The sequence below is a fragment of the Hyaena hyaena genome, unplaced genomic scaffold, assembly GCF_003009895.1.
Source record: "Hyaena hyaena isolate Hyena2069 unplaced genomic scaffold, ASM300989v1 scaffold_46, whole genome shotgun sequence".
NCBI classification, from domain to species: Eukaryota; Metazoa; Chordata; class Mammalia; order Carnivora; family Hyaenidae; genus Hyaena; species Hyaena hyaena.
This window is the reverse complement of record NW_024080678.1, coordinates 3966234-3980821: the sequence shown is the minus strand read 5'-3', so window position 1 is coordinate 3980821 and position 14588 is coordinate 3966234. Positions and strand designations below refer to the sequence as shown.

The 14588-nt window shown below is 37.2% G+C and overlaps 1 protein-coding gene across 5 annotated transcripts in view; it reads left to right on the top strand.

Moving 5' to 3' along the window:
- RIC8B (RIC8 guanine nucleotide exchange factor B) overlaps positions 1-14588 on the top strand; it is a 100534-nt gene that overhangs the window by 20742 nt on the left and 65204 nt on the right. Inside the window, exon 1 of one of the 5 annotated variants that reach the window (XM_039230454.1) lies at positions 3429-3448. The exons of the other annotated variants lie outside the window; for them this stretch is intronic. The gene's annotated coding sequence lies outside the window, so the exon portion shown is untranslated. Of the gene's footprint in view, positions 1-3428; positions 3449-14588 lie in introns of those variants that run through there. 5 annotated transcript variants of the gene reach the window in all.

Below are 14588 nucleotides of genomic sequence, written 5' to 3'. Positions count from 1 at the left end.
TTTAAATTGCTGTACATTGAAATACATTTACATTCCTTATTCATTTTACATATGTTCAGTCTTCCTAATATTATAAATAACTTGAGTCATGTGCTTTTTAACTCCCCAACCCAAAATAGACTTCTCACTTAGAATTTATTTCTCTTGAAAAATTTGCATGTACTTGAATTTTAAGTTGGGAACATTTTGAGTTGTGTGCCTATATGGGGGCTGAGCACACAAGTGCTCAGTAATGGGTACTATAGATTTCAAGTGAACATCATAGAATTGATAAAATTAATACATAAGTGCAATGTTATTTTCATAACATCAGCATTTTCCTTTTTCAAGTGGTTTTGCCATTAAAAGACAAATACAAATAAAAGTTTCCTAGCCATATTGTGCTTATGTAGAGTACACCTGTTAATGTTTCTTGATCTGTTTGTCCATCTGGCCATCTTTATGATGTAAGATCCATTAGCCTCTACTCTACTCCAAACTGAAGATTTTTAAATATATAATCTCATTTAATATTTATAAGCCCTAGATATTATTCCTATTTTTAGAGATGAGGAAATGAGACACAAATAATTTCAAGAAATTTACCCAAGATCACATAGCCACAAGGGGCAAAACTAGTGCTTAAAGCCAAGTGCTTTCTTCACTTCAGTTGTATAGCTCTCAATAACATGTAAAGTGCCTTGCATCTTACAATATGTTTTCTCAGATGCTCTCTATATTAAATAATTACAATAACTCTGTGATACATGTATATTTCTATCTTACACATGAAGAAAAGTTAGCTTCAGATAGATTTAAGAAAATTGCTCTAGATCCAAGTTCAGAAACTAATAGAGCTAGGGACTAGAGAATATCCAAATAGTCTGTTCTGTACTTTTCTTGTTGTATCGCTAGTATCTTCTTGTGCCTTTGAGGATCCCTAAAATCTCACATTGTCTCATTGGGACAACTTTACCTCCCTCTTTGTCCCTGTTCTCAGCTGTAGTATTCTGCTTTGGCTGCTGTTAACAGAATGCCATATACTGATGGCTTAAACAACAAAATTTGTTTCTCAGTTTTAGAGGCTAAGAAGTCCAAGTTCAGGATGCCAGCAGATTTCATCCTGAGGCCTTTTCTCTTGGCTTGTAAGTGGCTGTCATCTCACTGTGTGCTCACATGACCTCTTTGTGCAGAGAGGGGTGGAGGGAAAGTGTGAGTGAGCTAGCTCTCTAGTGTCTCTTCTTACAAAAGCACTAATCCCATTGGACCAGCACCCTTCCCTAATGACCTCATCTAACCCTAATTACCTCCCCAAAGGCCCATCTCCAAACACCAACATATTGGTGGTTAGGGCTTCAACATCTGAATTTAATGGGGACACAAACATTCAGTCTGTAACATCAGTTTACCGTCAGAGCCCCTGTCTTCTGTCACCTGGGAGAGAACCAGAGATTCAGAGGTAGAGTAACTAGTATAGAGTGAATAGTTGAGTGCTATGGGTAGATGGCATTGGAGATAAGGCAAGGAAATCCTTAAGAGACTATATAGGAAAGACTTATCCAAGGAAAGACTTGGATAAACTTTTAGGCAAAAGGCAAAGGAGCTGTAGAGATCTGTAGGATCATGATCTGTATTAGACCACTAAGATATCAGGTTTATGTTTTACTAGTGTCCATCTTCCAGCCTTTCAGTATACTGCATAATCAAACAATCTCTTGTGCTAAGAATTCTCTAAAGATTAAGTGAGTTAATGAGCCCTTATTTGGTAAATTATGATAAGCAACAAATGATGATACTTCTGTATTTGCTGATATATTAAAATACTAAACTATGTTTTACATAGATAGTGATGAGAAGGGCTTAGCAGAGTTGGCTGGTACTGTATTTGAAGAGAAATAAAAAGTTTTGACATGCCCATTTCTGCCCTTAGTTGAGAAAGGATGGGCAGCTGATTTTGTGAGTTTTCATTTGCACCTAAGCGGTCTTTCCTATCCCTTAATGAACTCTTGATGATGCAACATGTCTTTCTCAGGATTGCTAATTAGCAAACAAACTTGAGCCAAACTTACATAATTATTGTTCCTCTGCACTTTCTTGTCAATCTTTTTGGCAGGATTACCATGGTATAGAACAGAGCCAGAAAGATTGTCTTACTAAAAAATGTACATGTGCATTAAGGTAAACTAGAGGTGAAATTTAGGAAATGAGATAAACCTTATTCACAGGGACAGTATCCATTACGTAAAAAGTGAGAACTACTATCACTTCCCATACTATAAGCAGGAAAAAGAAACACAAAAGTGTATACCAATAATAGTAAGCTAAATACCATATGGACCCAGCTGCATGAGTATTCATTTAGAAAATTTAATCCTTATCTTTTTATACAGAAATTCTAAATTTGACCTCCAGAATCCTTTCTCTAACCTTTACTAAAAAACCCAGTTAAGAATTCTGGCAGTGAGTCAGTGATTGTATAATATTTCTTTAAAATACACATTTTTAACAGATCTGTCTTGTAGAACTGACAACATTGTTCTGTTAATTATAATAAGCTTATTTTAGAATTTAATACCTCTCTCTCTTTTTCTCTGTCTTATGTGCACATGCGCACACACACGCTCTGTCTCTGTCTCTGTCTCTCTCTCTCTCTCTCACATGTGCTGTACACAGAGGGCAAAAGTTTAGAACTATCACATTTAGGTGGCTGACCTTCAACTCCAGTTATGAACTAAAATTAGATCCCTGTGGAATATATATCCAGTGACATCCATCAGAGGAGAGAGTAGGCACAACCTTGAGAGACCACGGAGGTATCATTCAATGGATCGTGCCTTAGCTACAATATTCCTTTTATATCCTATTTTTTAATCTTAAAATTCATGTGACTTTTTGTATTATGAGTTTTAATGTATTTATTTTCATGTAGAAATTCTTCCCCACCCTGCCCCCACTAAATCTTTTAGTAAACCAGTGGTTAAAGAGGATGTACTAGGATTGTCCTGTGACTTTAAGTATCCCTGGCACTGTGCCACATCTCCCAGATGAATGTGCATAGTCTATTTTAAGAGCAGGGTCCTATCCCATCACTATAGGAGCACTGGTTGGAGCAAGGGCATAAATCAAGCATGGGGCTAATGTTGTGGACATAATGGACAAAAAGTGGGGTGGGCAGGAGTCCATTCTTATTAGAGAGAAAGTAGTAGACTCTAAGAATAGGTATTTACTTCCACGAAAATAGAAGAACAGAACCATTAAATAATAAAAAAAAAAAAGTGATAGTAAATAGAACCATGTTTAAGGACTTACGTCTGTTTATTTAAGGAGGGAAAACAAAAGCAGACCTCAATAATTCTTTTCACAGGCCTAGCTTAACCCAGAATTGCTTTCAATGTTGGAACAACCATTTTTGCTTTATTTCTTACACATCACCAAATGCCAGTAGAATGAAAAGAGAAAGGACTGACAGGTAAGAATCTGAGTCTCCTTTTGCATTCTAGCTTTCTGTGCTACCTTAGGCAAATAATTTAGCCTTCCTGGGAGTCCGTTTTCATATCTGTAAAATAAAAGAAATATTCCCGAGTCTTGAGTATATTATCAGGTATTATTTTTTAAAAGGATTCTGTGGTCAAATAAAGGAAATAGCAGTTTTAAAAAATTAAACAGGTTTCTTTTCCATTGTATATCTGAGAATCTTTAATACTTTAATAAGCTTTATAAATTTCTCAGACTTATTCTCCCCAATATCTACTTTTTTATAGCACCTTTTGCAACTGCCAGTGATTGTTATTATTAAATAGTCACTATAGCCCCTTCTAACTCTTAATATTCTGATTCTGTAAATTACACTCATTTTGTTTGGCTCTTCAGCTGTTTTCTGGCCTGTAGTTATCATAGGGTTACTGCCAAGTTGAACTCGGTGCCTGTGCTATGTGTGTACCCTGCCCCTCTTTCCAGCTTGAACTGGAAAGTTATTGAATTTTCCTGTTTCTTATAAATAAAACAGACACTAGTGCATGTCTTTGGCAATGTTCACTTTCTCTGTTCACTGTTATTTCATTTTGATTTAGTTATTCAATCATTGGCCCGTTTTTATTCTAAATTAATATATAAATCTTTACTTGAATTTCCCAAATAATAGTAAAGACTTTTTAAAATCTCAGCTCTTTACATCCTTTTGATAAATGTTGATGTTGGAGAGAAAACTAAATGTCAAACCTACATATAGACATATTATTTCAATCATAAAAACAAGCCTCCTTCAAGATACTGCTGTTGGCTGAGATCTTTAATTAAAGGTCTTGTTCTTGGAAGTGTACAATTTTAGCTCTTACTATGTACCAACATCTTATTTACTAAAACAACACCATAATGCATATTATCCCCATTTTAAACATAATGAAACTAAAGCTCAGCAAAACCAAGTAACTTGCCCAGATCATACAGGTAAAAAAAAAAATACAGCAAAATGAACACTGAGTCCTATTCTTTATTATAGCATGTAGCCTCTTACTAAAGTGTATGGTAATACTATATATGGCATGGCACATGCATTGTAGTTATGTTAAATAACATTTAGTGGGTATTTATTTTATCTGAGAGCAGTTCATGCACACTGTCTCATTTAATTCCCCCAACAACCCTATGAATAGGTATCGTAATACCATGTTACAGATGAGGAAATGTAAAAAGTTGACCAATTTATTAAAAATCACACAAATAAATAAGTGGCACCTAGGAATTAAGCCCAGAACTTTAATGGCCTATTTGGACATAAAACTCTGTATTTAGCACATAGTGCTTTGAAGATGCTGCACTTTGTATATATGTTTATAAGTACATATTTAGCATATTTGACAGCATCTTTGTAGCTGTGGAAGAAAAAGAAATATATCAGACAAATCCTGCCCCCCCGAACGCTGATGAGAGAAATAAGCCTCCATAAATATAATTCAAGGTCAGAGGTGTTAAGTGCTATAAAAGTGGTAGAGGTAGAATCTTCTAAGATTACAGAGATGACATTTGCCTTGAAGATACAAATTATTTCAGAAGGTCAGGGTTTAAGAAGACATTCTAAATACAGGAAATAACACGACAAAAGGCACATATGTTCACACAGGTAGCAGAGAGTAGGTTTCTCAGCCCAGATCAAATATACTGTGATAATAAGTTGAGAATGAGTTTTGGGAAGGTTGATGTATGTTGGGGGAGGATCTGACCCCTTCCTCGTTAATGACTTTAGATATATTTTATTTGAAGTTTCCACTGTGGGACAATTAAGGAGAAATGTCTACCAAGCAATATCATTCTCTTTTTTGCTACCAGCTTTAGGATATGGGCTCCCTATCTCCTGAATGATTAAGACCCCCATCATCCAAGTTGTCCAAGTTAGAAATCTGACGTGTTCCTTGTCTCCTCTTTCTTCTCTACCCTGACAACTACTCTACCACTCATCCAATCAATTCTACTTCCTTAAAATTACTTAGCTTTTTTTTTTTTTTTAAGTAGGCCCTATGCCCAAGGTGGGGCTTAAAACTCATGACCCCAAGATCAAGAGTCACATGTTCTACCAGCTGAGCCAGCCAGATGCCTCTTACAATCTCTTACTTTCTACTTCTCTGCTTAGTTCACGTCATCACCGTCATTTCTTACCTCATTAACTTTTTCCGGTTCTGGCCCCTTTCTTGAGCATTCTTCATATTACCATCAGAATGATAATTTCAAAGCACAGTCTGATGTCCTCCTCCTGCTTAATACTTTGCAATAGATTCCCCATTTCCTTCTGGGTACTATGCAGAAACTGCTTTTATCAGGATCACTGGTGATATAGCATTGCCAAATCCTTACACTACTTGATCTTTCATCAGCAATGGAAACAGTTGACTACTCCCTCTATAAAATATTTTCTTTCCTGTCTTGTCTTCCAGAGCACCACACTCCTAAATTTCCTCTTGCTTCCAGCTGTAACTCTTAGTCTCTTTTATCAAGTTCTCCTCCTCCCAGCCTCTAAGTGTTGGCATTTTTCATGCTCTCTCATCTTCCTTCTATTTTCTATATATTTTACTGTAGGTAATCTATTCCTATAGGTCCAAGTACCTTTACTCATAGAGAAGATGTAGCCCTGATGGCTGCTTAGGGCTTCAGCCACATATTCAACTTTCTATTTGACATCTCTGTAGGCATTGCAAACTTAATGTATCTCTATACATAATTTTCCCCAAAACCTGTTTCTCAAAAATACATATCAAATCCATCCACGTCTCTCCTTCTCTGCTGCTTCCATTCTAGTTGAAGCTGTATTTATTCCCCTCCAATCCATTTTCCACACAGCAGCCAGTGTGGTGTTTTTTGTTTTTTTTTTAAATGTTCATTTATTTTTGAAAGTGAGAATGAGCCTGGGAGGGGCAGAGAGAGAGGGACAGAGGATCCAAAGCAGGCTCAGCACTGACAGCAGAGAGACCTGATGTGGAACTTGAACCCTCAAATGATGAGATTATGACCTGAGCCAAAGGCTGACACTTAACTGACTGAGCCACCCAGGCACCCCAGTCAGTGTGATTTTCAAAAAAGTTTTAATTGGGTTATATTTCTCCTTTGCTTAAACTCCTTTAGTGACTTGTCATAGCATTTAAAGTGTAATCTCATTATTGTGGCCTGTAAACCCCCACATGATCTGGTGCCAGGTTTCTCTCCAGTTACATAGCAGAGTACTCTGCCAGTAACATTCCCCCACCCTGGCTTTCAGGACCTTAAACACACCAGGCTCTGCCTGCGATGCTCTTTCTTTGCACATTTAGCACCTTCTCACCATCAGAACTTGACTTAAATTTCACTTTAAAATGGATCCTTTTTCCAATTATTTTCAGTCATACCATCCTGTTCATTTCTCTTATTTTAATTTTTTATCTTCCCCATTAGACTGTCATCCCCATAACACATAACAGAATAATGCTTGTTTTGCTCACCACCGTACACTTCTCACATTACACAGCGCCTTGAATATAGTAGGCATTCAAGTATTTGTTAAATGATTGAATGGAAATTGAATGTGTACATTTCAGATCTTTCCCTTAAGAAATCTTTCCCTGAATTGGTCTACATCCCTCCCGTAAGATTGGATTAGGTGCCTGAGATTTGTATTACCGTAGTTTACACTTAAACCAGTGATTCTCACTGGGAAGTGATTTTATTCCCAAAGAGACATTTGGGAGTTTCTGGAGACACTTTTGATTGCTGTGATTGGATAGTGGTAGTGAGGGAGGTGTTACTGGTATCTAGTGGGTGAGGGCCAATGATGCTGTTAAATTTCTTATAAATACCCTGAGAAAATTATGGAGTCCAAAAGGTCAGTAGTGCTGAGGCTGAAAAATTCTGGCTTAGACCTATCAGAGCACTTATCACACTAATCAATGGCTTGTATTTCTTTGTAATTCTCCCCCATTCAATTTTAATTTCCTTAGAAGTTGCTATTGTCTACCCAGTACCAAGGACATTGCCTTGGATATCTGAAATAGACACTTGCTGTATTCTTGAGGAATAAATGAATGAATGAATAGATAAACAAATGAATAGATAAACCAGCCATAGCACAACTAGGCTAAGTTGGACTAACTTTTTGTATTAGATATAGAGAGTAGTTGCTTCGTCATTGAGGTGAAATGTAACTTCTGTTACTTATGGAATGATGGTATAAGAAGTTCTGTATGAGATATTGATGAGACATTGTATTTCAAAGGTGCATTTTATTTAAATTTAAAGCTAACCTGTGGCAACAAAGAGACCCCAAGATAGAAGTGATTTGAGGAACATTGGTGTTTTATTATCTTTTCAAGTAACAGTTCTGAGGTGATCAGTTCTGGTTAGGTAGGTGAGTAACTGCTTTGTAAATTTATTCAGTTGCCCTGTTTCCTTCTGAGTTGTCAAGTCATGCTTTACTATCTGAGCATTGTCCTAGCATATACCGGGCTGCTACGTTCTGGGCTACAGAATAGGACAAGAAAGCGGAGAAAGCATGCCCACTGTCTTAGAGAGCCAAACACAGAAATGGCTTGTAACGTGTCCACGTACATTCCAATGGCAAGAGCTCAGTCATGTGGTCATGTGGCCTCAGAGCAGCTGAGGAATGTGGCACAGGTAGGCAATCATGGGTCTTGCCACATTTCTGTTACTGTATCAGGAGGGGAGAATGGATTTTGGTGGATACTGATAATAGTTTTTCAATACGGTGCTCAGCAATTAAACTAAATCTTAGATGAGGATATTTATGAGACTTAGTCCCTCATGAATGTGGGATCTGAGTTAGTTTTACTGCTCTGGTTATATAGTTGAAGAAAACTTATACAGGATAAGATGCATTCTCTAGAACAGTGCTCCTTAAATTACTTATGGTGAAGGGCCAGGGTTTTTGTTTGTTTTGTTAATTTGTCCCTAATTTGCAGTAGACCAGTGCTTCCATAAAATACAATAAAAATGAAACATTAAAAGAGATAATCACATCCTTTGATAGTCACAGCAAAGTTGGATTACTGTAAATGTTTCTAAATGGAAACCCAATTTTTTTATACCTATTTCAGTTTGTGTACCTATTTCAGTGCAGTCCAGTAACAGTTTGTGAACTGGCACCAGTCTGTAGACCTGTTTGAGTAGCACTTTTCTGTCAGGTTGCCAGAGTATAGGAAATTATTATATCTGTTTTTTTAATTTTTTAAAAATGTTTACTTATTTTTGAGAGAAAGAGACAGACTGTGAGCGGGAGAGGGGCAGAAAGAGAAGGAGACAATTCAAAGTGGGCTCTGAGCTGTCAGCGCAGAGCCCAGTGTGGGGCTTCAACTCACAAACCGCAAGATCATGACCTGAGCTGAAGTCATACACTTTACCCACTGAGCCACCCAGGTGCCTCCTATTATGTCTGTATTTTAAGCAAAGACTCTTTTTTTATGTATAAAACTTGACTTTTATTTTTTAATACTTTTAGAAATCACCTTTTAAAAAAGTATATAAATGGGGGCGCCTGGGTGGCTTAGTCGGTTAAGCCTCCGACTTTCGCTTAGGTCATGATCTCGCGGTTCGTGGGTTCGAGCCCCGCGTCGGGCTCTGTGCTGACTGCCAGCTCGGAGCCTGGAGCCTGTTTCAGTCTGTCACTCCCTCTCTCTCTGACCCTCCCCTGCTCACGCTCTCTCTCTCTCTCTCTCCTAGAAATAAATAAAAAACATTAAAAAAAAAAAATTAAAAAAAAAAAAACCAAATCATACATCTAATATATTTAAAAAAAAAAAAAAAACCAAATCATACATCTAATATATTAAAAAAAAATAAAAAAAATAAAATAAAAAAGTATATAAATGATGATAGATCATTTGAATGCTCACATACGCTTTATAGCATGTTCTTCTTGCTTCATAGCAAAAGCCAAAGCTGATCTTAGTTTTACAGATTCAGAGTGAAAAGCTTACCGTCCTGGAACTGGAAGAAGGTTGCCTTAGAGATCTTAATGCATAGTATAGGTGAAGAAATAGGCCTAATAAAGTGACATACTCAAGATCGTAGTTAATACCTGAGAGAGCCCTGTGGTACAATCATTGACTTGAAGTGGAAATCACATTGGAGTCAGATGATCTGGATTAAGTCCTGGCCTTCTGCTTCTTAGTTAAGTGTCCTTAGGCAATAGTTAAGTGTTTAGTGAACATTTCTTACATTGAAAAACATATGTGAGAAATTTTTTGTACACTGTACAGCACATAGGCAAACATCACTATAATTATTAAAATTATGAAACCACCCCTTCTGATGCTAATAAGTCCACTGCTCGTTCTGGATTCTGCTATATTTCATGCTAGAGGCTTACTGAGAACAGAAGTCATTTAACATAACTACATTGATTTAAAATTATTTTGATAAGGATTCTGTAGCAATGTGGAAAAATGCTGATAATTAAAAATAAGTCAAGACACAAAATACATGTGATGATTGTAATTCTGTGTTAAAGTAATATGCATATGTTACTGATAATCAAGTAGATTGACTAGGAATAAATACTTCTGTCTCCTGCATATAAAATATACCAGTTAGGGGTGCCTGGATGGCTCAGTCAGTTAAATATCCAACTCTTAATTTCAGCTCAGCTCATGATCACATGGTACACATACAGACACACACACACACACACACACACACACACACACGAATGTTTCCCTATTTTCTTTAATAGTTTGGTGAATTTTATATTTTACATTTTTTTTTCTGTTTTTTTTAACATTTATTTCTTTTTAAGAGACAGAGAATGAGCAGGGGAGGGGGAGAGAGAGAGGAAGACACAGAATCCAAAGCAGGCTCCAGGCTGTGAACTGTCAGCACAGAGCCTGATACGGGGCTTGAGCGCACAAACCATGAGATCATGACCTGAGCCAAAGTCGGACACTTAACCACCTGAGCCACCCAGGCACCCCAGCGCATTCTATATTTTAAAGAACATATATATTTAAGTAATTTAACCTCTTCAGAAAAAAGAACTTTATATGAAGACATCTAAGTTCTACTGCTCATATAAAAAGACTTTTTTACCAATGGGGAAAACCATCTTACTAGTCCAATCACAAGAATAGCCTTTACTACTTCTCTTTCCTTCTTAGAAAGGAGAAATGTCCAGACAACATCAATAGGCTTCTACTAATCCTTTAGATTTGAAGAACTTAATCTAGTCAATTTATGTTTTGGGTGCTAACTTGTGTGCTAGCTGCTCTACTGAGGGTTATGAGGATTTATGAAGAATATGAATAATAATAATCACCATTTATAGAGTCCTTATTATGTCCCAGAGTCTATTTCACAATAGCCCTATGAGATATAGATGATACGGTTCCCATTTTACATATGGGAAAGTGAGGCTTAAAGAAGTTAAATAGCATGTCTGAATTACACAGTAGCAAAGGCTAGTAATATACCCAGCTCTTTCTAATTCAGAAGCCACTACAGTTTATATTTTCTTCTGTCCTGAAAAAAAAAAAAGTGCCCTTTCTGCCATCACAGAGCTTTTAGTAGTAACGGGAAGAGTGTACTGAGCATCAATGATTACTGCAAGTTGTTGTTTGGATATTCCTTAGAGAGGAAGAATGTTGGGGGCTGGAGTAGTTAGGAAAAATTTTATATCAAAAGTGAATTTTAGGGGTGCCTGGTGGCTCAGTCAGTAAGTGTGAATTCTTTATTTCAGCTTAGGTCATGATTTGACCTTTCAGTTCATGAGATTAAGCCCCCGCGTGGGCTCTGTGCTGACAGCGTGGAGCCTGCTCCAGATTCTCTCTCCCTCTGTCTGCCCCTCTCCCTGCTTGTGTGCTCTGTCTCTGTCTCTCTCCCTCTCTCTCTCTCTCACTGACTCAAACATTTTTCTTAAAAGTGAATTCTGAGGTTAGCTTTAGAGAATGGTTAAAACTTGAATAGTCAAAGAGGAAGAAGAACTAATGCATGCAGAAGGGAGGCAGTAAGAAAGCAAAAGAGCTCAGGATGAGATAATTTGGAAAGAAATCTAGCTAAAGAGGAGGGGTTGATAGGAGCACAGTATCAAAGAGAAGCCTGAAAAAGTAGGTTGGAGATCCTAAATGCTAAACTGAGGACTCTGAGATTTTATTTTATAATAATATATAAAACCTATAGTGAACACTTAGCACATTCCAGGCACTATTCTAAGGGCTATACGTGTGCGATATAATTTAACTCTTACAGTAAAAGAGGCCCAGAGAGGCCAAGTAAGTTGCCACAGTCACACCATTAGAAGATGGTAGAAGAGCCAAGGTTTGCATACAAGGAATTTAAATCCAGAACCTTTGCCTTCATCACAACACTGCTGTGGTTCTAGAATCCATGGTAAGTTGAACAAGTTTCAAGTCCAGGACCATTGACCTTCAACAAGTAATATATTTCACACCTGGAGTAGTTTTTAATATTTAAGATAAGAAAGGTAATGTGACCAGACAGTTGACACCCTATTCATCTTGAGGACAGTCAAGGAGAAGTTAAGGTATTTGTACTAATGGCTTTCAACTCAGCCTACTTTTCTATGTTTATCTGGTCCATTGCTCTCATTTAACCCACTCCTCTAACATCCAAGTTGTGTCAGTCCATTGTTAACCATAGTTCAGTGGTTCACAGAGTGTAGCTTCTGAATTGGCAGCAGCAACTAGGAACTTGTTAAAAGTCCCAATTTTGGAACTTCACTCAAGATCAACTGAATCAGAAGTTCTGGGGTGAAATATGTGTTTTAACAACCCCTTTAGCTGACTATGATTCATTATGAAGTTTGACAACCACTGCTGTAGTAGGCTCCAGGATTGCAATTCAGGAACAAACTACTAAAAATTTTTGGTGATGCTAATACTAACACTGGGGAACCATTGGGATCTTTCTTTTGAGTATCTCCTCCTGCGTCCTATAGTCTAACTTTATAGAAATAGCCATGCCTTGCTAAGCTAGTGAGCATTTTAAAAGGGCTCTTTCTCAGACTCTTTGATTTTTGGTAATTATACTTTGTAAGCATACCTCAGCTTTGCTTTATGACTTTAGTTCATTACAGAGAACCCAAACTCTAAGTGTAAATTGTTAAATTGGAAAATATTTCCATTAATTTTGATAGAAAAATGTGTTTTGTAATTATCTGAGATATCAAAATAATTTGAGATTAAAATATGTATCAGTTGAACAATAAAAACAAGTTTATCTAAATAAATATTTTGAAAGTAAATAAAAATAGTCTATACCTAACCTCTAATGTAATGACAGTTTATTATACTTGCAAAAAGAGGAAGAGAAGACTTGATAGTGGTGGCTGGTGGAAGGGGAATACAAAGGAGTCATTCTTTGGAAGATGCTGGAGAGTCAGGTGGTAGTAGGTTTAAGGTTAGAAATTTGTGGTTATCTTGCACTTAAAAATAGGTATAGCACATCTGAGCCAGCCACAGGGATACAGATGAAACATAACCTCTCTTCTCTAGGAGCCTAGAGAAGGAGTGAGATGCTCCAACAACTTACTCTATACAAAAGCAAAAACTAAGTTCTTGTTGGAAGCACAAATAGCAAAAGAAGGAGTGACTATGGAAGCATATAGACCCCTCAGTCTTCAGACTAAAGCTGAGAAAAGAGGGGACTTCTGACTGGTGAGCATGGTAGCATGTCCTTCCATGTCATAGAAGAAACAGCAGGGAAGGAGCTCAGGACAGGTATGGTCAAGGGACTGGGAGTGATTTTGGAGCACTTGAGAAAAAAGGCGGGGGTGGGGTGGGGTGGGGAGGGAGTGTGTGTGACAGGGAGAGCAGTAGGAAAAGGAGCACTGGGCTCATTCCAAGATGTGTTCTGTGGGCATCAAGGGGCTATGGAAAGTATTTGAAGAGAGCAGAACATGAAGAGAGGAAGCATGAAATCAACTGAAAAAAAAAAGTCACAGCATAGAAAAATACTTTTTGGGCAGAATAAAGGTGAAATACAAGAGCATCTTTGAAAGACGAAAGGAGTACATGCACTCAACAGATGGAAAAGGTGTAAAGACTGCTCCTTCTTCAGTTCTCTAGCTTGGTGTACAAATGCAGAACAACATTTTTCTTCTTCTTTTCTTTTTTTAAATATTTATTTATTTTGAGAAGAGAGACAGAGCATGAGCAGGGAAGGGCAGAGAGAGAGGGAGACACAGAATCTGAAGCAGGCCCCAACGTGGGGCTCGAACTCATGACCTGAGCCAAAGTTGGATGCTTAACCAACTGAGCCATCCAGGCATCCCCCAAAGCAAAATTTTTCTGATTCATCAAAATGTATGTGATTTATTAATTTGGTCTTTATAATATTCTCTGAATGTAAATTATTATATTGAGTACACAATAGGTATGTCTATTAATTATCACTTTTGTTGTATGTGATACATACAATTTTGGGTATGTCTTTGATTTTATTTTTTGAGTTGTAGGACAAAAAAAAGGCAGAGAGGAAAGTGTTATTATCCAAAAAGTGGTTTAATTTTCAAGATATATTATGATTACAATAAAAAGCTACTTAACAGTCAGTACGTGAGGCACGTCTATAATGAGAAATGGAATATTTAAGAACAAGTCTGACCGAAAACTGCTTTAAAATTAGAACTCTTGTCTTTGGTTGCCACTTGATCTCCAGGAAACCTGTAGATGAAGTAGTTTTGTTTGTTTGTTTTTTAGTGTTTGTTTATTTTTGAAAGAGAGAGCATGAGCAGGAGAGGGGTAAGGAGAGAAGGTGACAGAGGATTCAAAGTAGGCTCTGCTGACTGCAGAGAGCCTGACGCAGAGCTCAGACTCACAAACCGTGAGATCATGAGCTGAGCTGATGTCAGATGCTTAACTGACTGAGCCACCCAGGTGCCCCAGAAGTAGTTTTTAAATATAAATTTTGAAGGCTTTCTAATTTCTTTCATGTAGCCTTTTTATATCCCAGTGTTTTAGTCCCTTTGGTCTATAGCCTTGTCTATTCCTAAAATTTGTATTCATACTCTGTTCTTTTTCTTGCTTGAGTCTGAAGGTAGAGCAAGAAAGGAGCCATATTGTCTATAGATTTTAGGGGGTTTTATTGTTGCTGTTGTTATTTTTGCTTTAGAAAGTTAGGAG